Source organism: Ambystoma mexicanum, chromosome 5q (genome assembly GCF_040938575.1).
Source record: "Ambystoma mexicanum isolate Mex_15411 chromosome 5q, UKY_AmexF1_1, whole genome shotgun sequence".
NCBI classification, from domain to species: Eukaryota; Metazoa; Chordata; class Amphibia; order Caudata; family Ambystomatidae; genus Ambystoma; species Ambystoma mexicanum.
The window spans coordinates 226,353,824-226,380,446 of NC_090933.1; positions in this window are offsets into that span (position 1 = coordinate 226,353,824).

The following is a 26,623-nucleotide window of genomic DNA, read 5'->3' on the forward strand; positions in this document are numbered from 1 at the left end:
CATTTCATTGGAACACTCCCACCCCCAACTAGAAATTCACAAGAGTTTGATTATCTAAATTGCATGGCAATATTGGGTATATTGACATGTGACTCTTCACTTTGACTATTTTCTTTACTTTATATGTTCCATATACACTACAAGGGACATGACTTCTTTTCGGAGGTTGCTGTTGCAACATTCACTCTTTCCTCGTTATACTTTTGCTCACAGAATGCAAATTCCTGCTAAGATCATCCTACCAACTTTCCTCTCCATCAATCCTCTGTCATTTCTGATGGGGGTGGGTTGGACTCGCACAAATAACTGGCGTTGCCTGTAAATTGATGTAATGAGAAAAAGGATGACAAATCGTGTGGATATGAAATGTTGATAAATTCAATAAAAGTCAGTCTTCTTGTTTTGACTGCTAGATGGCATGGTAAGTGCTGCCTAGGCGCAGAAACAATTGACATGGGAAGTGAACATAGGATAGCGATGAAATGTGAGGTGGGACCCACAGACTGACATTGTTGTTCTACATGTTTCCCATCCTTTGACAACCCAAGGCCATGCTGGCACTTACAACCATTCCCATCCACTACTTTCCCACCTGCCAAACACATCCCCCGGATCTCTTTGCTCGACTTCCAAGCTTTTAACAACGACATCCCATTGGTCGTTTTAAGCAGTCCTCTGAAAACGAATTGCATAATTGCAGCTATGAAACATCTTCTGTTCTTAATCAAGTGCACATTCCACTATTTGATTTATAAGTAATATGTATGTCCTTCCATTTCCTCTTGCACGGAATTCCTCTTTTTAAAAAAAAATGTTGTCAACGGTATAGGCATTAGAAAGACAGTTAACACAGTCTGCCATAATGTGCCCAGGTACGAGCACCATGTTAAAGCTGTTTTCTTTTAATGCCCAGATAATACCATTATGACAATGCCTGAAAAATGTCTACTTCATGCAAAACTGTTGGCTTTCTCAATGTTTTCTAATGACATGTTCTGCCTACTACGTAGCTGTGTCATAAGTAGCCCTACCATGATCTTCCTCTGTCTTCCTCTGTCATCATCACCTTTCTGTTGGTTCTCATGTATGGGAGACACATGCTTCAGTCTGTGTGGTATAGAATCTATTTTTATTTCTGAATCCCCTCCTCTGCAGGTCACCACCAGAAATGTTCGTTTTCTCCCCCAACTTCCATCTTTCACGGTTGGGTACGTTTCTGCTATTGCCTTCTGACTGATACTGGCACTAAACGTTCACGTTTAGAATCTGCCTCCTCGAACAACAGAAAGCAAACAGGGATACCGCCTGTTTCCAAAAGGTAAGCATTGACAGAACCCCGATGATCCTGTTCTTACTACTACCACGGGATTCAAGTCAAAGATTAAACAGCTCAATTTAGGGCGGACTCACTCGACAACATATGTATCAGCTGTTTCTTTCTCAAAATTCTAATTTTTCCTGTTTAATTTTCCCACACATCTAAATTTGATTTTTGTTTGCCATGGAGTTTGACAGAATTGTAACCCAACATACAATTGACATGACTCTGTTTAAGATAACCTGATTCAAAAGCGTCTGGGATAGCCTGTGTGCGTGAGAATGACAGCAGCAAAGGATATTAATGCATAGATCAGTTTAAAAAAAAATGTGAATGCTTAGATTAAGACACAGCTTTTCCCTAAGTGATATGTTTATAAATCGTACTATTTCTAACCCCAACAATGGATCATGCAGTATGATCAGTCCTTGAATCAAGAGGTGGTCTATTCTGTGTCTGGTTTGCTCCCGTTCAGGTAGAGCAAGCCAACCTTGAAGACTTTGGGAAAGAGACTTTGCCATCCCTCCTCCATCAAATGTGTGGTACATGTATGTGGGAGTTAACCTCATCCCTATTATTTTAATGTATTTTTTTTTGTAATGCGCCAAATACCGCACCTGAGTTCAGGTTCCAAGCACGGATGCGGGATTCGCAACAAACGCTTTGCCCCTGTGCTATCCTCCGTTCACAGGAAAACCATCATCCTAACTGTGAGGTTCCTGTTTAACCATAAAGCCACAGTTCCAATAGAGAATATGGCTTCAAATGTAAACTTAAAAATCTGCACATCTTCCATTTTGGAAACTACATAATTAATTCCCAATTCAAACAAAGATGTCATTTCACCAAAATGCCATGGGCAGCGGAAGTGAAATCGCACGACCCTCCACCCCTGATGACAGCACAGGAAGTGATGTAATTTGACTTAACCCTGAAGTGACATCACGGGAAGCGAAAGAACACAACCTTTCACCCCTTGACAAAACAGGAAGCAGCATCACATAGCAATGTTCTTAAGTACACAACGAAAAATATGGTTACAATATCACTATAATGTGATATACATTTCATACAAGAATGGATCACCGTATGTATTGTTAACATTGGTGTGTATAGGCCCATATTTGCAAATTACTGTGAATGCACGACAACATGTGCATAAAAAATCGTAACTCACAAAAACTCGGTAAATCTGCGTACGAACCCACGTAAAACGTTCCTGCAAACCCGGTACACTGTTTATGCGCACCCCTAAGTTACATCCGAACATTGATTTAGTACACGCTCCCAGAAATCTGACATGCGACCCCACATGTGCTCTGAAAATCCTACGTGCAAGTGTACTTACGCCTGCTTTCGGGTGGTGGATCGTATGAAGGACTTGCATGGCCACTTCCCAACCGTGATTTTGCGTGATCGATGCCATGAATACTTCTCATGCCACGCAATAATATCCGTGCGAGGGACTGTCTGCAGTCCGTACGTCAGAACGTCCACTGTTGCACAGGTTCTTCCCAATTTTGGTGTTCTGCCCCCTTCCTAGCCCTCTGTGGAGGCCACACCCCTGCTCTGCTCAGAGTCCCAAGCAAGGCCATCGACAGCTCACACAGACGTGCCGAGCCAGTGCGAACTCCGTGCAAGTTCAGGGACAGTACCATGCATTCGGTTCCAAGAATCGACAAAGGCGTATTTGAACAGAGTTGCACCCGCAAGTACCCTCTTTTCCACGCAGATAATTACATGGATCTTTCCCCAATAGTTTATACGATTCAAAAATAGTATAATCTATGTATTCTCCTCTATTAGTTTGGATCCAGCCTTGGCCTGTCTTTGTAAACAGACTTCATAGAAGATTAGGCAGTGGAATCGATAACAAGGGATTAACATGTTTTAGCTCTCAGCCAAGAGAGACTGACATCTTACCTATGTTTTCACTTGACAGACTCTCTGGACTTCAGGGAGGTATGTTTCAGCATAGTGACCAACATGGTCTCTTGGCTGAATAATAATAGAGTACCCATTGCTAGGAAAGAGATTAGTAGCAGCTGACAGGACCAACGATAGAATGAATGAGTGAAAGACTTCTCATTTGAGATGTTACAGTTGGTCCCTGAGGACAAGTTGAGTGGATATTAAAAGGAGCAACCTGGTGAAGGAAAGGGAGCATTTGAAACCTGTCCTACCTCAGTACTGTCTAACACCGGCAAATGTGTACTTTTTAATTTGATTTTGTGGTTGTTGCTCTCATGAACTAAACCTGTCCTGGTCACACTGACAACTTTTAAAATCTCCCTTCCTGAATCAGTGTGATCTGATTGTAAGATTTGCTGGGGATCCCTCTACCCAGGTGGAGTGAGGGCCTGTCAGCACTCACTTGTGGGACATGAAGACCATACAAAACCAACTTAGATTTTAAGTTTAAGTGTAAAGTTTTGGGCAGACATTCTCTCACAAGGTTTGGGCACGTGGTAGAAGGTTGGACAAATAAAGAAAACTTAACAAAACCATGGAATCTTCTGGGAGGCTTGCATCCCTCCTCTTCTGCACAACTCTACCCCAGTCTCTTATTTTAGTTATATACTTAGTTGTGTTCACAAGTATGTTCAACTCATTATTCAAGATCAGTGGTCAGAATTTCAATTCTTTCAAAGTCTCTGGGCTTTCAGTATAAATAATGAAATATCTTTTAAAAGTCTCCCCTGGTCTTTCACCGGTGCCACTCACAGTTTCTGAAGCAAACAGATCACCAAACAGCAGCTTGCTTAGATTTGAGTTCTGATGTCCACGGAAAGGTTATCACGCTTCAGTCTTGATGTTATTAGGTGTGCCATCATCATTGTGAGTCATCACCAGCACAGGAAATCCAGTAGAAGCTTTGTCAGTATTTAACACTGGCTTTCTCTTTTAAAGAGCAGCTGACTCTGGGCCAATGGGAGGCTGGTTCTAAAGCTGTGTGGACTGCTCCCTGGGACCCTGATATTTCCCTAAAGCAAGGGCCTTATCCTGAATACCTTTAATCCACTCTTATTGCCTTCCAGATCTTCTCTACTCATGCTCGTAACTATTGGGCCTTTTTGTAAATCTCATCTCTTCACCTTGAGTCCAGGAAACCAATGTCTCGCCTCTTAGACATCTCGCAACATGATTGTTCCTCCTCATTCCATACTGTCCCGTAGCAAAGGGTATGTGTTTTCCTCCCTCTATTATTTTCTTGTCTTCTGTTTCTCTCCAGCTTCTCCCTTAACTAACTCATCTGGTGTTATTAGTATCACCCATCCCCCTTCTGTACTTTCTTCTCCTCATTTGTCTCCCTCTTTTTATCTTTTCCAACAGATTATTTGTATCTTCTCCTCTTCCATTTTTCTCTTCTCCTCCTCTGTTCTGCTGTTCACCACCACCTCTTTTGTGCCTCTTACCTTAACTCCTCTGCTCTTCTTATAATCACTTCCTCCTCATCTGATCTTATTAATGCCACATCCACATAGGCTCTTCCCAGAACCTCCATCTCCTCAGTAGTCACTCCCTCTACCACATACCTCCCTCCTCACCTTATTGCTCAGCTCGCACTCACTCCACCTCTTTCTTCACTCATTATGTCATATCCTCACATCAGCTCCTATTCTCCCCACCTCCACCTTCTCTCCCCTGTCATCACCAACCTCCCTTCTGAGTCTAGCTTCTCCCTTCTCTAGGCACTTCCAAACTTGCACTACCTCATTTTTGAAACACCCCCACAACTATGTGCTCCCTAGGACTCATTTCATATGCCTATGTCCCCTCCCATTGGCCTGGCCTCCTAGTGGGGGTCTGCATCACTGTTTCATTCTGTAAGCTACTATGTGATAGCCTGCTGTTTTTGGATTCTCTGTATCAGGCTCTCTGTTCCAGTGAATTAACCTATACAAGGCCAGTCTGATGTTTTGGATTCTTTGCAGGACATACACATTTGTGCTGACAGCAGCCACTCTTTACTATGCCAGTGGGCAGTGTTCCTGCTTGTGTTGTACTACAGTTGTCAATATCAGAATGCAAATTGTTTTACGGCAGCATGACCTGTCTTAACAGGCCTGCTTATTTCTTCTCCACAGCACCACATCCAGATATGTGCTGCACATTCTTACAAAGTTGGAAAGGTGTTAAAGTAGTGCAACTATGACAATTCCCTGTCCCCTGATGAGGGTGCAGAGGGATTGATCGGGGGATCCTCTGCATACAACCTCTGGGCCCTGAATCACAATACAGGTGGAGGCACTCAGCTCCATTTTCATTCACCCTCACACACCAACAACCAGGCAGGGGACATCCTAAAAAAACCCTACGCCTTCCTTTGAACCTCAATAAAAAGGTGCTCACGATGAGGTGTGGGTTCTCTTGCTGGGAGAAGTCATGTGGTCATTCCCAAATCCACTCAATACTTCAGATTCCACCTGTACAAGCCTTCTCTGGTGTTGTTTTCTTCTTTTAACCTGTGAAATGGTTTTGTAGCACCTTCTTGTGTCACAGTTGAAACTAGTGTTCAAGGTTTTCAGGTCAGTTTCTAATAGAATCTCTTCCTGCAGCCCCAGCATTACTTCTGTTGGACTGTACCTTTCCCTCTACACCATAGGTTTGTGGGTACACATTTATATCTCCATAAGCATAAGTAATTGATATGAGGTAATCAGGAAGAGGTGGGTCACATAAGACAAGATCAGATCCCACTGATGATTGCATACTCCCGGAAACAAGGAGCGCCACAACTTATTGACCATCCAATCACAAAGGAATGTAGTATGTTCCTTTTACTAATCCAAGCACCAACATTACCTTTACTAACTCTCTTCTTTACTTCATGTTATGCATTCTCCTCTCATCATTGTTCATAAGCTATATCATCAACAGCTGGTGTGCAGTAACGTTTATCCATTGGCTCCGGTATGGATACTATAGGGTACAAACTGGATATGTGCCCCATTTTACCACATGCATTTCATCAGAACAGAGATATTTCCAGAACAAGAGTCAGGCCCTTCTTTGGTTCAGCTTACTTTTGGAGGCAGAGTAGCGATCTGGGATAGGAATTAGTCAGAGGAGTTGGGTCGATGGTCAGTTTGGGGTTTCACTGCTGCCACCATTGGTGTTTCTCTTTGCATGATGTTTTGTGGCTTACTGACATTGTTGTCCCCTGAAAGGGAATCCATTGCTGGGCTCTATGGTGCCCAGTTGCTGTATGGTCTCTATCTTAAGGTTGTTGTGTCAGTGTAGTTGTCAGGTTGGGCCGTGTAGCTACTGTGATGAAGTAATCTGCCTGAAATAGGAGACATATAATGAGGTGACCATGGTGGCCTTGTGCCTCCCAACGCCAATGGATGATGGTCCACTGGTTGTCTGGGGAGGAACGCCTGGTCAACTTTGCTTGGGCACACCACTTGGCTAGAGAACATCACAGGTTGCATCGCACAACTCCCTTTCTCCTGGATCCTTCCCACGACACATCCCATCAAGATAGGGAATCATGTAAAAATTATCTCTCTTTAAGGAGAAATTCTGCCACTGGAAGGTCAGAACACCAGGGAAACAGTGATAATATGTTTTCGATAATCCCAAAAGAATGGTTCCCATTCAGCCCCAATGCATAGCAACTACTAAATACTGTCTTCGTCAGAGAGCCATCAATGAAGCAGTACATTTCCCTTGACATAAAAATAAAAACTGTATTAGATATTATAGGCACCCTGCTAATTCTATTGGCCCTTTCCCAGCAACCAGCGCAGATATCAAAGGCGCTTGGCATTTCCGTGTAAATCCTGCATGAGGAATGTGCACGGACATTAGACTATCACTAGATTTTCCCTGACACCAAGACACCGAGGCCACCAATACCCATGACAGAGAAGTTAGGGTGGCGTTCTAAATTCAAAAGTTCCTTTTCCTCTCTCACTTTCCTATACAATACAGAATGTCATGTAAGCCTTTTACATGCTTGCCAGATTCAGAGTCCCAGATTACATACAGGTGAAAAAACTAAGCAACACTGATTCAGTCCCGCAGATGAAGCTCATCAGAGAAAGCCCAATCGCAGGTGAGGTAAAACAAGGCTATATCTATAAAAATTCAAGGAGTTAGTCAGAAAGTTTGGGTGTTTGTAGTATGATCTGACAGAAATAATTAGGAGAATAGTGGAGACAAAGTGTGAATGAGGTTAGAGTGAGAAACATATTGGAGGAGGTTGGGGAGTGGGGAATGAAGTTAAAGGAGGGAGAAGCAGATTGGAGAGGTTAGATAGTGGAGAATTAATTTGAAGCAGTATAGAGGGATAATCAGATTCAAGAAGGTTAGAGAGTGGTGTAAACAACTCATGGTGGCAACAGTAAAGACAGACACAAGTGATCACAGTTCAAGGGTGTTTATTAAACTGTTCATGCAGGGTGGAAAAATGCCTAAATTAAACCTAAATCTAAGATGGGAGCAAATGTCGACCATCAAATAAAAATAAGGCAGGCCTAGTGGTATGTGTTGAAATAAAAGGGCCTATACTAAGAAAAACCTATTGTCAGTCCTTACGCTAAATACAAAAAGAAGTGTGGGATAGGGTTTCCAATAAAGAAAGAAGTGTTCTCAAATAATAAGTCAGGATTTGATTGCCAGGGTCTCCCTTCCCCACGTTTTCAGCACGGGATAAGGTGGGTCTCCTAAGCATAGCACACACTTGAGCTTTCCCCAGCACAAGCTGACAATTCCGCTCCAGCTATCAGTCTCTCCGTAGGTTAAGTATACTTGAATAAAAGTCTCTTGCTTTCAAGGCCTGATACAACAAACAAACACAAAGCTGTGTTCCAATTCTGGTTGTGGGTGACAACTTCACCCTTAGGCCTCCCTCTTCCGGGCACAGACCTTTCACAGTTGTACTCAACTAATCAAACAGTTCCTTTCTCAATTAACTTTGGGTGATAACTTTTCGGGGCTCGGATCCCAGTTGACTAAGGGGACAGGTCACCCCTCCTTGTCTTGCAACACTTTTTATTTCATGATTCTTAATGTCTTTTTGCACAAAACTTTAGGGTGTATCCCTGCTAGTTGGCCTCCCTCTTCTGGGTTCACTCTGGCCACCTTTTGCACAACGTTTCACTGTAGGTGTCCCTCAATAGGTGCACTCCTATCAGTATACCATTCAGAGGGACCGCAGGCCTTGCCCCTTTTCGTTAGCATCCCTCTACCAGGTTAATTGTCGCTAACCTTCATGACACACAATTCATGTGTTCACTTTACCAAGCAGGATTCACTTCCCTTTCTCTTCATGATCATCTTTTGGTCAAAGACCTTCAATGGTACAGAGTGTTTTGCCAGACCCCTGTATGACCACTTTCACCCTCTTTAGCCTTCTTCCAATTCCTTCTGGTTACCGTAGTTTTCTACTTTCGGATAATCACCCAGAGTCACTCAAGTGAGCACCCATGTGGTGCCGGACTCCTCTGCTGCTGGTTTTACCCGGTTCTTATAACAGTTCTTTGTATTTCAGCAGAGTTTGGTTTCTTTATCAGTTCTCCCCCCGACTCATCGATTGTGATGAACAACTTTACTTTTCTGCCTGTAGAGTCAAAGCCGGTACCATGGGACAATACAGCGCTCCCCAGCTTGACTGTCAGTGGAGGAGACGTCTGGCTACCGTTGATATCTGCCGCAACACATTCAGGCGATTCTTCCCAGCCTTTGGATTCCTTCTTTTGAGGCTTTGTGGGTCTTTGTTGATAAGGGCAAGGTCACTACTCCACCCGGTCTCCTCCCGACAATCACTGTCTTTTGCCTCCTTTTGAACTGTCGACCGGAACTGGCTCTTACATCGTGCTGTCTGCCTTGCTCCTAGTGTGCTCTCCTGCTCCACCTTTTATCCCTGTCGGGAAAGGAAAGGGTCATCAGGTGTGTGTGATTCGGGTTAATTGCCTGGCTCTGACTGACCTTTGGATTGGGACATGTCAGGTAAACAGGTTTAACATTGGTCTGGTTTCTATCACAAGGTAAAAAAACATTCGTATTGGAAAAAGGGGGTGTTAAAGTTTCTGAGTGTCCTTTCGGAGTAGGAAGGGTAAAAGTTGTTGTATGGGATTGTAACCCTTGTGCTAGAGGGTTTTGTGGTGATTTTGGACGAGTGGGTTTTCTTAGGGTTTGTGGGAGTTGTACTTATCGGCCATATCCGACAGGGTGTTCAGAAAATGACAATCGGCGGGACGGAATTGGTAGAGTTTAGGAAGCAAACCGGGGTGGCCCAGATCATTAACGGAACAGAGGAGATTGTGGTAACAATAGTGTTATGTCAAGGTAGATTGTATGTTCAGAAAAGAAAAATTATAGGGACATAAAGGAGAATGACTGGGAGTATTTGGGCATGTAACATAAAGGTAGGGATCCTGGGAGATGTAGTTTCCCACGGCACTGGGGTTGGGTTCTTAAAGGGTTTACCGTAGGTGGATGGTTTGTTGGTTTTGCCTTTGGGTAAAAAAGATTCAATGGGTTGAAGGTAAGATGAGTGGAATAGCTTATAAAAGCTTCAGGGACTTTGTTCCCCTCACCATCTTCTCCGTCATGGTACTGCATCTCACCTGGGGTGTTCCCCCCAAGCATAACCCTGGGTTCCCCTATCCAGGTGATCCTCCCCCACTGGTCCACCCCAGGAACTGAATCCAACAGCGATGGCTCTGTCCTGGCCACCTGAATAAGGGATTCCTGGGCTCTGCCTGCAGAAGTACTCTTAGGTTTCTTAGAGTGGGGAAGGGGTTAAAGGAGGTTGAACGGAGAGGAGTGTGGAGGAGGTTGGGGATGAGAGAAAGAGACAAGCTGTAAGGAAGAGGCTGATGGAAGACGTCTGTAGGAATTTGGGTTACAAGATCAGAAGGTTGGTTTAAAAGATGAGGAGAAAGGAGGAGACCAACAGGAAGTAAAAAGGAGGAGACCATCATGGGCAGGTAGGAGGAGACACTTAGGGAGTGTAAGGAAAACCATAAGGGGGCAAAAGGAGGAGAGCACCAGGAAGTTAAAGGAGGAGCCCATCAGGGGTAAGAGGTCGAGACTGCCAGGAGGTGCATGTTGTACACCATTAGGTGGTGGGAGATGAAGTTTGAAAGGGAGAAGGAGTAGATCAGAATGTGGTTAAATGAAAACAATGTGAGGTGGTGGTTACAAGTCATCATGGAATTGAACAGGATGAAGCAAGGAAGAATAGCAATGTATGAGCAGGCACACTTGGTCCAAGGCAGTGGTTAGGAGTGAGAACACAATACAAAGGGGTCAATCCCATGGTGGAAGGAGAGATGAGCATGTGGCATGTTGGTGAGAAAAAACAGGACCAGTGTAAAGTTAGAGAGGTGATAAAGGGGGTAAGAGTAAGAACCCTAAGGCAGGGAGGTGACATAGTCCCTCTTAAAGCCCTTTTGAAACCAGGTGAAGGCACGCCCCTTTGCTGTAGTAGTATGCCCAAAAGTGAAGATGAATGATGCAGGAAGCCCTTAAGCCTGGGTCAAAGAGCCAAGAAGACTAGACCCAGAAAAACCACACAAGAAGGGTGATGAAAACACTTAAAACCCGGGCTGCGAGTCAAGCCACAAGAAGACTTATGTAATTTTTTTTGATAGGTTACACTGCCCCAGTTATTGTTTTTGTTGACCTGTGCTATCATTCAAAAGTGAAGACATTAGTTTAACTGGCAACATAATCTTGAACAGGTTATTTATCCGTGTCACCACATGACATTAAGAAGAAGTGGAGTTCTGGAGTTGCACCAAAATAAGTTCCTCCTTGATCTTGCTAAAACTTAGGACTCCCAGCCACTTTTCAGACCTGAAGATGATCCGATCGGACATATAACACAGATGTATTTGAAGTGACAACTTTGTTTACTCAAATTGTTAGTAATGGTATCCCTGGCCATTGCCCATTTGCTCAAGGGTGCTCTTTCAAACTGTTTAATAGTTACCTTTTCCATCAGCATGCCATATATGGTGGACAGCTTATAATTCCTGTGTCAACAATCTGCCACTTTTTGGGGCTAACAGGTATCATCTCACTTTATCTCTTCTGCTTTTGGCTCAAAATTCTGGAAAATGTCTTATGGTCTTTTCCTCCTACAGATTTCTGTAAAATTGAGATTTACAGAAAGGTGCTGTGGTTTGGCGAATTCAACTGCCCCAGTACAGCCAGTTTCCCATTGTCAATTGCTCTCGCATATTTTTGTGGGTGATAGGTCCTGGATGCACTAGAATCTGAGAAGCAGACTCTTTGTTTCATGCTGATCCGCTCTGGCTGCTTCTGTGACCCAATGATAAGGCAAGTGTGAGGAAACTGCTATAAAGTGTGAGTGTACTGCTGGTAAACGCTTGAATAAACTCAAGAATAGCCCCCTTTCACGTTAACAGTCTTCATACATATACCATTAAAGAATGTCAATGATAAACATATTAAATAACTCAATTCTTATTGTGTTTATCATCTCCTCATTGTGGTAACAACAAATGTGAATGTTCAGAGGGATGCCCCGAATAACTAGTATCTTGTTCTAAACATAATAGACAGTTTACCGTATTTTACAGAAATGTATATGACAAGAAACTAAATGTAATATACAGTATGTGCACAATCTAGAATCATAGCACCTGTACAAAGAAATCTAAGACATCTGAAGGAAAGGATTCCCTCTTTCCTTATTAATGTACCTAGGTTGCGGTAGAGATGTACCTCATTGACTGAGTCTGGGCTCCTTTGGTTCCCAATTATCTCAAGCACATTCATCCGGGTCAATTGGGGATAGAAAGATGGTTTGAAATTTTCCCTGAAAATTTGACTTTGTTCCTAATTTGAGGTTTGAGGTACACATAGCCCTTGGTGTCAATCCTATGACATCCACCTCTGGCTGTGGTGAGTCTTTCCTCCCTTCTTCTGGAAATCTCACAACCACTGATGGTTGGGTAATCCTTTATGATCCTCAGGGGGTTCATCAAGGGCTTCATTTTTTTTTTTTTTTTGCCAGAGTGATGTTGGTTTACCTGACATACTGAATGGTCGTATGATAGATGTGCAAATGAAATAATAAACCACGGGGATGTCATTCCAACAGCCCCATAATGCCATTCAAATGTATGAACCACTTAAACGTGAGGTTGAGGATGCAATGGCGTCACGGTGCCCTCAAACCTCTTGAAGTACTAAGCCATGATGGAGAGGGTCTAACAGTGCCATAATGCCCTTAAACCTTATGAAATACTCGATCATAAGGGTGAGGTTCCAAACACCCCATCATACCCTTAAATTATATGCAGCAATACAGCAATGGTGTGAGGGTTCAACAGCTTGCACACTGCCTCCATCTTTATAAGGTACATGTGCATTAGTCATATTTTGCAGCACCTTTAGGGTGAGAATTCAAAGCCAGAAAATGCAGCTACTTTTAGAAAAATTGTGAGAAGAAAAACAAAAAGAAAATGTCCAAAACTCATAGAAGGAATTAGCCGTCTTTTCTATTACTACTGGAGGGGTCTAGTCACCGTTATATGTTCACCTGCTTGTGCCTGGTTCAATCAACCAATCAATTCATTTGTGCCCTTTCTCAGTAGAAATGTTTGGGAAAATGTTTGGGGTTTGGAGGCCCGCTATTAAGGAATGGCAATTCAAAGTTGCCCTGAACAGGAGATTGTTTTAGGAAACTAATTGTTCCTCAAGCATCCAATTGCAATACTCATGTACTGCCTAGAAGTAATGCAGGTGCTAGTGAGTGAATACGTTCTGGTTGTTCCTCCTGCTGTTTTGCCAGTAATACTCATCCAGGCAGCGAGGGCACAACACACTGCAGATTAGGGGTGTACAGAACTTCAGTATTGATGACATTTTTGGCTAAATTCCAGATGAAAAAAAGTTACTCGACTCAAGCCGAATAGGTTCTTGCCATGCAGCTCATGACAAATTCTTTGGGCCTCATTATGAGTGCAGCGGTAAGGGGTTAACAGAACCGGTAAGGATGCCTGTGCCGTTAACCCCCTACCTCCGCATTCGAGGTCCCTTGGCGGGAGCCTTTACGGGACCAAGGAGCTAATAACGGGCCCTCTATTTGCATGTCCGTTATTAGCTCCTTCCCCATTCCCATTGAGCCCTATGGGGGCTCGAATGGGAATGAGGAATGGTTTTCAGAATGGAGACTTACCTGGTCCTTCAAGGTCGGAATGTCCCGGTAAGTCCCCATTCCGACTACACGGACCCGGACACGGGTTTGGAGGCAGCCATGGCGCTAATAGCACCATGGCTACCTCCAAAATCGTAATGAGGCCCTTTGTCTTCTCGGACGAATGCAATGTAACAACTCAGTGAAGCAAATATGAAGTGTGGATTGCCTGACAGAATCCATAATAGAATATCATACTGTGGTACATTTGTATGCGTTTTGGAGAGACGTGTGCTTGAGGATAAGTGAGAAGTGAGCATGGTTTTTTCCTATGAAAAATGCCAGCGCAGAAACTTTAGGAATTCACAACAGGTAGTGGCGACTGGTATCGCTGAAGTTGTCAGTTATGTAAGAATGACAAGCCCACTATCAAGACTCCTCTCAGAGGAATCCATGTTGGTAAATCTCTGCAGTTCCCCTGTACTTCAGTTTGTAAAAGGAAGTATTAAGAAATGGGTGTGAGGCATCTGAATGGGGCGTAGTCAGAGAGTTTTGCTCTTTAGGTGAAATTGTTAGAGGAGATGGAGTTTGGAAACCAGAAGACTATCAAAGGTGGAGTCCCTTTTCCAAGTCAACAGGGCTGGGGGTGAGTAGGTTACATGTCACGCAGTGCAAGCATTTGACATTTCCCAACATCAATATTGGTCTCTTATGAGAACTTGCTTATTGGGAAATCTCTAGATCAAATTTGCAGACCAGTGTGCCCCAACAGCAAACATGTGAGAGATGATAGCACTGTTATGAGTGGACATAGAGACATATAGCACTTGCTGGTCTTTTCTGGTGGAGGGCTGAAGGATGAGAGGCCCTGAAAAGGCCATAGAGCTTTACATCCTCTAGTATGTTGGGAAGGAGGTGGGGTCGGCGAATGTGGATTGAGATTTAGTGGAATTGGGGGACTGCCCAACAGGTAAAACCCTTTTTAGAGCTAGTACATTTTGGGCAGATTCAGTAACATGCCGAGCTTTCCTGCGGGTGATTAACCCTTCTCCAACCCTATCGGCCTCCTTTGTATAACCTATGGGAGGAGACATTTAGGAAATGGAGTCCACTCACATCAAATGCACCCTTGACTTGTGTCTCCTGCATGAGTGGACAGAAACCATTTATAGATTTTCAAGTGTGCTGCAAAGAAGGTTTGGAAACTGACTGTCCATCTAAGCTACCTTGCAGAACTGCAATATCTATTGTGTTAATTTCAGCCTAGCATTGTTGCCTTCGTGAAGCTTGCCACTTTGAGTAGCCGCATTGAGTAGTCATGGTTTTGTATATGCAAATCATTTGTACATTTGGTCACTTCTTTGTCTGTTGATCTCTTTATTAATCTCTTTTTTTCTGCCTTGCATACTGTAAATAAGGGTGAAATTGTGATTAAAACTAACATAAATAAAGGAAAGATGGGACTGCATTTATTGGAATACATGTAAACAGTCCTTCTATAAAATGACTATTACGCTTCATATGCGGCTTCAGCTAAATGCTTGACAAACTATTCGGTATTCGACTAGATAGGAAATATGCTATTCGATTCACCCCTACTACAGATCGCTTCAAAGGCAATCGTGTCACTTTCTGAGTTTGCTGCCATTTACTGTGTTATCAACGTTAATCTCTATAAAGAATATGGGGGAGTGAATGACTCTGTAGGTCACGGCTTTAGGGGCTTCTTTACACTGCTAGAGGTTATTTAATATTGTTGGTGAGAATCTGGTAGAACTAATGTGGTTAGTGGCTAGGCCCCTGAAACTGCTAGTATTTATACCCATTTATTTATACCCATTATTTTACGTCTGGGGGCTATTAGTAATTCATGAGTTATATTTTGGTTTATTTATATTTGAAATTGATGCTGACGTGTGCATTTTAGGAGTGGCCTTGGGATGATAGTCTAAACTACGCTAAACTACGCAAAGTGGGATTTCGGGTTAGAAGACACTGCGTGTGCCCCGCGCTTTACGCACTTCTGTGGTCATTAACCCATGACTTCATGATCTTTGGAAACAGCACCTTCACAGGTTCATGAAGGCACTCAGTCAAACCCAACCTGTCTACTAGTCACAAACCAGGGCCATGTCATTTGGATCCACACTTCAATCATTTATGCCTTCCTCCCACTTCACATACCTAGATACCTCCTGTTCCCCACACTTCGCAGCCCGCCCTTAGCCACACTTCTTCACATTCACAGAAAACGTGCCTCCCACCACTTACAACCCTTCACATTGCATGAAATATTGTGAACAACGTGAAGCCCATAAACAAGGATGAGTGGTGTAAGATAGAATGAATTCATGCCCATTGCATGAACAATGCTCCTGATCAGGATCCCATGCATGTGTCTTGAGTCACCATTACTACATTTATTTTTTCCCTAGGGGAGATACTGAATTCCAATCCCTGCCATGGTTCCTAGCTCCCATTATGACCCCTGAACCCTATCAAAGGACAACTTCAATCATTCATATATTCCAGTGCCCTATAGAATAGTAAATTGGGTTCCTTAATGCCTAGTTTTGGCAGGCACATTATACAGGTGATGCACTATAGATCAGCCCCAAGAACATTTGCAAGATTTCACAATTTAGCAATCATTCACCAATTGTCCATGTGACATCAGGAGAAAGAATATATGGACATCTCCAGGAGGAAGTAGATTTACCTGGCCTACATAATGCATGCAGCGGGTGAATTAAGTGTGTGCAAGGTAATTGTGTAAACCTTGTGCCATGGTCATACATGAAAAGCCAATATATTCCGAAGACGCCACCGCTACCACTTTTAATTCACTGTAAATACATACAGCAATCAACACCATCATTTGGTGCATGTATGAGTTTATATTTAGAAAGCTCAGACTATCACACAAGGGCATGTAGGCGCTAACAGACACAACCCGGGAGACCATCACAAAAAATCCATGAATTAAAACAGATAGATCTTGCGAGCTTTTTGAAAGCTACAGTGATCGATGATTTTGCAAAGTTGATTGTGAAGACAGTTCCATAGCGACGGGGAGAGAAGGAGAGACCTCCGGCTCTCTTCTTGCGAAATCTTGGAATTTTCAAAAAGAATTGTGAGGACGAATATATGAATCTCAGGGGGGGCATATAGTGGGTCAGTATAGATTGATGATAGTCAGCACCATACTGTTGCATGGCGCGATGTATGATACAGAGAATCTTAAAGTTAACACAGCTTTAACGCTGCTGAAGTAAGAGATGAGAATGTGACAGCAATGGAGCACCCAGGCCTAGATGTGCTTCAAAATTTAGCAAAATCTGTAGACGTTGAACAAGGAAATCAGGTTGATCAAGATAATTTCCATTAGAATAATCAAGACAAGAGATCCCATGATCGATGAAGTCAAAACTGTGGAACGAAGCTCAGACAGTATGAAAGGGAGGGTCTTATTTGAAGTTTCAGTCTGAGGAAACCAGAGTTACAGATCAAGGAGATCTGGGCTTCTCTTGAAGCTCAGGGCAATAATTTAATTCCAAACCTTTTAAAAGATACACAGGGGGCAGGACGGGGCCCCACAGAGTCATGCCAATATTCTGTTTTCCTGCTCTTATTAGAATCAGTTGAGCCAATAACAAGAATCTCTGTTTTGGCCCAGTTTAATTTTAGCTAGTTGCCAGACATCCAGTCATTGATAGCAGATAAAGATGTCCTCAATTTAGAAAGAGGATAATACTGGTCAGAATCAAGACAAAAAATTAGCTGAGTATTCTCTGCATATGTGTAAAAATGCATGCCATGTTCCACAATGATATCAGCCAAAGGATGAAGATAAAAATTAAAGAGAATATGGGAAAGGGAAGATCCCTGATGAACACCACATGTTAAAGCTACAGTGAAGAGTGGAGAGGAAAAGCGATGCCATTTGAGTATGATCCATAAGAAAATGGGCAAACCAAGATAAAGAAGAACTAGATAGGCCAGATATTTCTAAATTGCAAAGAAGAATACCATAATCAATGGTATCAAAGACTGCAGAGAGTTTTGAGGAGAATCAGTACACCGACCTTGCTATAGTCCTGAAGCAGAGCTAAATCATCCAAGATGGAAATCATTACTGATTCCATGGTCATCTGGGTCTAAAACCAGATTGGAAAGGGCGTAAAAGTTGTTTGATTTAAGAAAACAAGAAAATGGAGGTGTGGCAATGGCTTCCATAAGTTTCATAAGAATTGGAAGGAGAGATGTAGGACGATAGTTGGCAGTAAGTGCAGTTTCCAAATGAGGTTTTTTAATGGGTTGGGACACCAGGGTGTGTTTTAGTACAGCTAGGATCGCACCATTGGTAAAGAAGTAATGAAGAACTTCAATAAATAGTTTAGAGGGTACTGATTGCATAATATGAAGAGAAATAGGATCAATTGGTGATACAGATTTAAATCTGCATAGGGCGGCAGAAAAAAACATCATCAGCGACACTTTCAAGCCTTAACAGCTCAGGAGAATGATTTGGAATAAAATGTTGCACGATCTGAGTGGAAACAGAGGATCGAGAACTGGCAGAATATTACAAATCTTCTCTATAAAGTAAACACTGATGAAGTCCAACCGAGCTTGGGAACTTGAAGGGTCAACATCAGTGTGGGGGGGGGGTGAAAGTACCCTAACAACCATAACCAATTTGCGAGAGGAGCAAGATGCTGATATAATGCGATTCGAATACATTTGAGATTTTGCTGCTTTAATCTCATAATAATAACGTGACCATGCCTGATTATAGATCTGTTTCGGCACAGAGCCCAAATTGGTATCCCATTGTGTTCTGCACTCTACAATCAAAGGAAATCCAAGGGGCCGAAAACTAAGTACAGCTGACATTGATCTTAAATGGGGCCAGTGTGTCAGCCACCTCTCTCGTAGCATTGAGTAAAACAGTAAAAGGATAAAAAATGTCTTTCTCAATGAAACAAGATGTACAAGTCATAAAGGGGCCGATTCATGGAACAAATGTGTGCCGGAAATCTTGGCGCAAGCGTGAAAAAGCAAACGCACATGCACGGGTGCGATTCTTGGAAGGGCCTGCGCATGCTTATTGAGGGATGTGTGCCAAATCTGAGCGTGGCGTGCATGGGCGCACACGTCACATCAACATCCAGAACGCTGTGCGCGATGCGCACAGTGAAAGCGCACAACGTCGTCGCACACACCAAAAAGGGGGCGGGACATGGGGCGTAAAACGCGGAATGGGAAACCATGCGTGAAAAAGAAGGCGTAACTGGGGAAGTACTGCAGGGAAATACACGGAACGCCCACACGCACGCGAACAACACATATTCATGGAATCGAATACGGGAAACCCACGCACGGTAAAAGACGCACACAGGCGTCAACACGTCCGCCACACGAAGGCAGGCGGAAGCGTCCCTGCACGCAGTATAAAAGTGAGCACAACAACAAACACGTATATACAGCTACGATTAATGCCCCATTTGTGGCAGCACTGATCGTGAGGAGGAGAATAGCCAGGCCCCGCATTTTTTTGCCCCGGACCAGCCTTTTTGGGATGCCTGACGACCAGGTCTATGGCAGGTATAGGTTTCCACCTCGTATCATTCTAGACCTGGTCAGGGAGTGAGAAGATTACCTTACATCACCCACCCTGTGCTCCCAAGCATTAAGCCCCTTGGAGAAGGGGCTCAATGTCCTGAATTTTTTGGCCACTGGGTCATTTCAGCGGACAAATGCCATAGTGGGGGGGGTCTCACAGGCCAAGCAGTCACGCTGCCTACACCAGGTGTTGGCAATCATGACTGCGCGCCCCTCAGTCCGCAGGCACATATACATGCTCAGAACACCCGCAGAAAGGCAGGCCGTGGTCCAGGACTTCTACAGGGTGGCACACTTCCCCAAAGTGCTCGGTGCCATAGATTACACCCATGTGGCCCTACATCCACCTTGGGCCACTGAGCACATCTATCGAAACCGCAAGCACTGGCAACCTGCAGGTTGTATGCGATGCAAATGGAATCATTACCTCTGTCTATGCAAACTACCCTGGCTCAACCCATGACAGTTTCATATACAGAATGTCTGCCCTGAGCCGGGCCCTGGAAGCTCGGAAGCAGGGTGACACATGGCTCCTAGCTGAGTACAAATGCCTGTGCACATGCATGCATGTCACACACAGACAAATACACAAACCCAACTAATCACAACCATTATCACCTCCCCAGGGGACAGTGCCTACCCTCTGAGCAACCACATGATGACGTCAATACGGAACCCCACCACACCACCCCAGGTAAGATTGCAACCAGGGCCATAGTGGAGCGCACATTCGCAGTGCTCAAGTCACACTTCCGCTCCCTTGACCGCTCTGGCGGCCAGCTACTATATGCACCCCCAGTAGTGTGCAGGATCATTGTGGCAGCATGTGTCATGCACAATGTTGCAACACGGCGGGATGTACCAGTGGACATGGTGGTGCCCCCACATCCACAACCACATGCACAGGCGCTGCCCATGGGAGGGGAAAGGGCACATGGCGAGGCAGCCCGGACCCAGCTTGTGGCCACATTTTTCACCTAAACTCCCACCCCTGCGGAGTGCACACAGGCCTGGCACATACCAGTTGACAATCGATGATGACAAAGAGACAGTCAACTGTCACAACCTTACCACCCTGAGAATGTTGCCATGAAAGTGCTAAATTTTGTGCATTTCAAGCTACTTAAACATAACCAATCCTGTTTGACCAAAAGGAACACATGCAAGGTGTGCATCACACCACCCCCTGCAAAACAGGCCATGATAATCACTGGTATGTCACCCAAACCCTCCCAACCCACATCAACCTTGTCTGCCACACCATGACATGGCATGCAACAGCAAAAGCCCAACACATGACCAATTACGTAAGAAGTGACATGTGATAAATGGAAAGTGGCCCGACACAATGACGCCTGTCATCGAATCAGATGAAATGACTGACCAACAACCTCCCACACATACCAGGTCATACACAAATGCTTTCCACCAGTGTTAGCATGAACAAAAGACTGAATGCCAGTTCACATGCACATTGGGCAAGCCAAAATGGCTACTCCCTTACCCGTGTGCTGTGTGTGTCTCCTGCAACACACTGCTCAGCACACAGCACAGGGAGCAGCCATTGTGTTGGGGATACACCTTGAGCATCACACTAAAAGGACAAAAAAAATAAACAACCTATTGACGCATGTACACGATCCCCAAATGGCAATTGATCATGCGCTGCCGGGACACAGCATGCCCGTGAAGGCAATATATGTGCACCTGTGGGCATGTGGGCATGTATGGGTGGTTGTACGTGTGGTGGAGCATTGTGTAACTGTGTGTGTCAGTAGGGACATGCACTCAATATATGCATGTGAAATAAAGTGACCCTCAGTGTCCTGTACACATCACATGCAAACATTGCCCATGTGTGCACCCCAGAATGTCAAACCACAACAATCCCCTGATCCCCTGACACCTGAGCCCTGAGGACCAAAGGGCTGTGGAGTATACTGTTTGCTGTGGCGAGTGACTCTTATCCAGGAGGAAGAGGGAATTGAAGAGGTGCGTGTGCCTGTACCTTTAACAACTGACCCAGGAGTCAGGTCACCTGACCTAGGTCATCTGGTACATAAGGCCGCCTCCAGCGCCCTTGCGGCGCTAAGCCCTGAGGACCAAAGGGCTGTGGACTATACTGTTTGCTGTGGCGAGTGACTCTTATCCAGGAGGAAGAGGGAATTGAAGAGGTGCGTGTGCCTGTACCTTTAACAACTGACCCAGGAGTCAGGTCACCTGACCTAGGTCATCTGGTACATAAGGCCGCCTCCAGCGCCCTTGCAGCGCTAAGCCCTGAGGACCAAAGGGCTGTGGACTATACTGTTTGCTGTTTGGCGAGTGGCGCAGGGCGCCGGGTCACTGTAATTTGGCCTGATGGATCTAGTTACACCAGCCTTGAGGACGAGAGCCCAAGTCAAACGCTTGGCAACATATGAGGACCACCCTGTCAAGCGGGCCCGCCAACAACAGGTGAGCCAATTCTATTCATGTGGCTCATTATCAGAAACTTGTGAGGATACGACAGCTGTGCTCGTTGAAGAGGTTTTTGAAGACTCCCCGGGCGAGACATTACTAGCCAATGAGCTTTTACACTCATCTACTTTTTCCGCTTCCTTATCTCCGCCCCCGCCTCCTAATCTTACCCAACCCGCTGAGTTCACGACTCGGATGGGCATCGTTGATCACACGACGGGTAATGAGTTGATGGATAACATACTGGGTGATGCGCTTGCCCCTCCGTCCACCGCGGCGGACCCGCGGGCGCTGCCTGGAGATGGTGAGAGGAGCGCGGGCTTCGCGGGTTCGCCGCGGGAGGGTGCCGTGGAGATCCGGGCGTCTTCCACAGTGGCGCCGACTCCGGCCACGAGCGATGACGCAGGTGGGCGTGGCGGCATTGTGACCGATGCGGCCGCGAGTGATGACGGCACAGACGCGGAGGCTCAGCAGCGTCAGCTGGACTTGGAAGAGGCATGTGTGGATAGCAGACTAACTGTCCTTGCTGACGCGGTAGATCCTCCATCCGCGGCCTTTCGCGACTCACGGAAAGTTGGCATGACTAAAGTGATGAAAGTAACCAAAGCATGTACGAAGTCTGAGAGACAGAATGACGCAACCACGCACTTGCACTCGCATGGCACGCCACAAGCTGGTCAAGGCGTGGTTATGAATGCTCCATCAACATCTGAAAATGTTCCTGCTACCCCCTTAGATACAATGGATCCCTATTTGCCATTACTAGCACCAAACACATTACCACAAAGTGAATGTAGCCTAGGTGCGGTAAGTGATAATGTAAATTGTAACGATAGAAGGAACTCGTTGGAGGTGGTTTCTGTGGTCTTGCAAAATCTGATCGATTTAAATAAATCACGTTCATGCAATCTGTCGGTGATGGCTACCCCAGATCCAAATGTGACACAAAAATTTTCCCAGAGTAGTCATTGTAGAACCATGACCATTGACAATAGAGATTTATGGAGAGCTGGTAACTATAAAAAATTAAGAAGTGGATCCTCTGAGGAATCAGCTCAATCATCAGAGGAAAAGGTGGTTCACTCCCAGAAAAGATTGCCCTGTCATTCTACTGAAGGTCATGAGATTGAGAGTCAACATCAAACACATCAATCACAGTTAAGTCTAAACTCAAATAGTGATAAGCCAGCCGAGCCAATGTCAAGAGATTCATCGTTTGTGGCGCGTCCATTCCCAAAAAGAAGAGAACGCGCTCGGCTCTCACGATCTGCACGCGATGCGCAGCACATTTCTGGTGGTGGATCTGTAGCCCCGTGTGTACATGTACCATCGAATGACCTACTAATGGCCCTGACATCCGCGATGGCAATCTCCCTGACACCTTTTACTAAATTGTATGAAACATTAAACGAAAATGTGAAGGATGTTACAACACTGCTGGCTCTGGTGAACTCAAAACTCGTTCACCTAGAGTTAATGCACAGAGGCCAGGTGTCAAAACAAGAGGAGATAAACCAAAATATACTGGCAGGAATGGAAGCAGCTAATGAAGCCAAACGGAATGACATGATCGATAAAAAACTGTTTGCGGAGGTTGCAAAAGAAGCGTTGGCGCTCTTCCATAAACCAAACAAACACCTAAAAGGAGAGGAGATGGGCAAGGCAAGTAACATGGATCACGTGGACATGATTGAGCAGTCGACTCTTCTCTCACTTCCATTCACTATTGCAACGTCCACAGAGCATATCGGTCAGCAAACGCCATTATCCCATAGGAAAGATCAGTCCCCTCAAACCAACTTGAACCCGACAAGCCGGCAAATGGAATCAATTGGCTTGCCAAAAAGTTCAACTAACGATGCCGCTTTCCACGAGGCACCTGGTGAAGAAAATTCGAAGAACATCAGTGAAGAATCTGAAAAAGGCGAAGACCAGCTATGCTCACTGGAATGTTCGTTCCATTCAGCGTTCATGTAAACTAAAAATATATCAAACCCCGCCTTGCATGACGGTCAACAAGCATCTGGCTCGCTGTTTATACAACAGGCGGTGGCTGATGATTCATGCCTATATGAAGCGGCGGTTGACACGACAAAGCCTGCAGGCCTATTCCCCATTTTTGGAGGTACATTGGTAGAAGCCCAAAATAAAAACACTGGGGAAGTAAGAAAAAAAAATCCCTCTCAAGCGAAAAAAGAAAAGAACATGCCTGCTCGTAAGAAGTCGAAACAAAAGGGAGCCCGAAAATTTCTTCGCAACATCAACATGTTCCAACTGGTCGACAAAGCGATCACATCTAGTCTAAAATTAGCAGACACAATCAAGGTGAATAAACAAGCTGAGGTCGACTTGACAGGAACCATCACGCCACGATCCGAGGCTCTACAAGACGAATCCGAGCTGGACGATCAGGAGCTACTGGAATTATCAGTTTACGAGGATCCGATTCAAGAGGTCCCTGTCGTAATACCCCTTGTCGTGCCGGGTGATCAGAAAGCAGTCACGTTGCCTTCAAACTCAGGAAGGATTTGTGAGTTCAGAATGCCAGTAGTAGGCATTGCTAATTCTCACGACCAGTTGCCGGGAAAGCAACAAGCTCCACCTAATATCTCAACATCGGAGTCCCGTGACAGGGTATGTGTGATAGCCTTATCCGTAGGAGAGGCTGTAGAGGGGGAGCAAGGGCCTAAGAGCCCGGAGTTTGTCACCTTACAAGAAAAACGAGAGCGGCTGGCGAGAAGCGCGGCAACAATGAGTCAAAACGTTGGTGGCACAGGTGTGCCTCCCGTGATAAGGATAAACGCCGTAAAAGGAATAAGTGAGCTGGCCGCTGCACTGGAGGTTGATGATTTTCCCAGATCACGGAAAACCGAGTACCAGCAGCCTGAGGTGAAGGAGATCAAACTTAAATACAGGAACGGACACGACTCAGCCCAACCGGTAGGGTTAAGCCCCGTAATTAAATTGATGCTGGAGAGGTTGGAATGTGGTGAAAAATTAATTTTGAATCGATCAAATGTGCTAAGGCTGCTTCATCATGTGCCAAGGCTACGATCCCTGTGCTCTAAAGACCTGCGTATTGTTGAATTTCCGGAGGAGATACGCACGGATAAGGTGATCCTACATATAAATTCCAACATAATCGCAAACGTAATTTTGGAATCTGTTGAGGAGCTATTGTCTCTAGGTTTCGACACTTATAAATTATCGGATCCTGTAAGGTGCAAAAAAGTAGTGATGAAAGACGGAACCGCCCAAGCTCAGTTAACACAAAAAGGTAATTTAGATGTCAAAGAAAGATTAAATAGAGCTGAATCCAGAGAACAAATCCAGCAGGAGCAACTTGTCGTGAACGAGCCGGCGTCTAGAGAGGGGTCATCAGTTTCTGCGCGAAGAAGTGTAAGCGCAGGCAATAAAGAAGAGATTGCGAGAACAAGTCCAATGGCGAAAATTAAAATCACCATAAACAACGGTGGCTCTGCAGACATGACTACTCCGACAATGGTAAATAGTCCATCGGACAGAGATACGACGCAGGACTGGAAGTGGTTGGCCTCGGCGCTGAACGTTAATACCCGCAGCTAATGCCTAAAGGCCAGCGCGGTGCACTTATGTTCTTTTGCCTCTTGGAACACGCGAGGGTTCATACACCTGCTAAAAAATGATTGGCTGCATGATTTACAATTGATCTGCCTGCAAGAAACGTGGTTGTGTGAAACGCCAGTGTCTTCTGAATTTGAGTGTGCGCTGAACCCCGCTATCAAAGCAGAAAAGGGACGCCCTATATCTGGTCTCTTAACGATGATCAAACGATCTTCAGGTTACCGGTTATTAAATTCCGCCAATGTTACGCCTTATATTCAAGTTTGTGAGATTGGCAAAAGCAACGCTACACGACAAGTGGGGGAGGCGATCCATATAATTAATCTATATTGGAACCATTACCGGACTGGAACATACTCATTCATCGACCAGGTGACATTAATAATTGACAATTTACTGGAGTCAAACAAAGGGGGTTGCTTGTTAATTTGTGGCGACTTAAATGTTGATATTTGCAAGCCACAGAATGCAATTAAGAGACAACTTGCGAATACCTGGGTAGAAGAACTGAATGTAAGAGGTCTATCAATGCTAAACGGATGTACACAAGGAGACATTCCAGCTCAGCCTACGTGGCGGCGTGAATGTCACTTTTCGACCATCGACTATATTTTTGCTTCAGATATCATGCAGGCGCGGGCAAAATCCTTGAAAATCCGTACCATGAGCAACAGCGACCACGATTTGTTGGAATTAACATTCCGTGACTCAAAAGAGGAACAAAACCAAAAATGGAAATCAAAAGTGCTGGTGGAATCAAATCGACTCCGTGTAAGACTGGATGAAAGTGACGTGGCCAACATATGCGCTCAATTCAGATCAACTCCCGAGGAGATTGAATACGCGTCCATTCTGTCTCAATTCAAAGCTAAAAACATCGGGATGAAAAACTGGTCTTTCCAGAAGAAACATCGCTTCGACCTGTTGGTAATGCAGCGCAAAATACTGATGAGGGCGGAAATCCGGAAAAACAAGCAAGGGCCAGTCCATGAAATAAAATCGGATAACCAAACAATCCTACAAAAACTGGATAAAAAGTCACAAATGCATATTGCTTCAGCAAGACGCAGAGGCAATGTTGAAGATCCTAATCACTAAGAACAGTAGAGAGTTCTGGTGAACTATTAATCAAATGGAAACACCGCAAGAGGCCTTGCAAGTAAGTCTGATATCTGAATCTGAGTGGGTGCAGCATTTTTCTGCTTTATACCACAAACAGTTAGTGCCTACTACTTCAAGACTTAATTCAGTACCATGGGATTTACACTTTGCGAAGGATGAGATTCGAGAGGCAATCATGAGAGCTAAAAATTCCAGAGCACCAGGCCCTAATGGCCTGTTGAATTTCATGATTAAACAGTGCCCTGATCTCTGGACTGATTTTTGTTTCGACCTATTTGGAAGAATTAATACACAAAAACAAGTGCCCAATTCATGGAAAACTGGGATTATAGTCCCCATATTCAAAAAAGGAGATAGATTATCACCAAAAAACTATC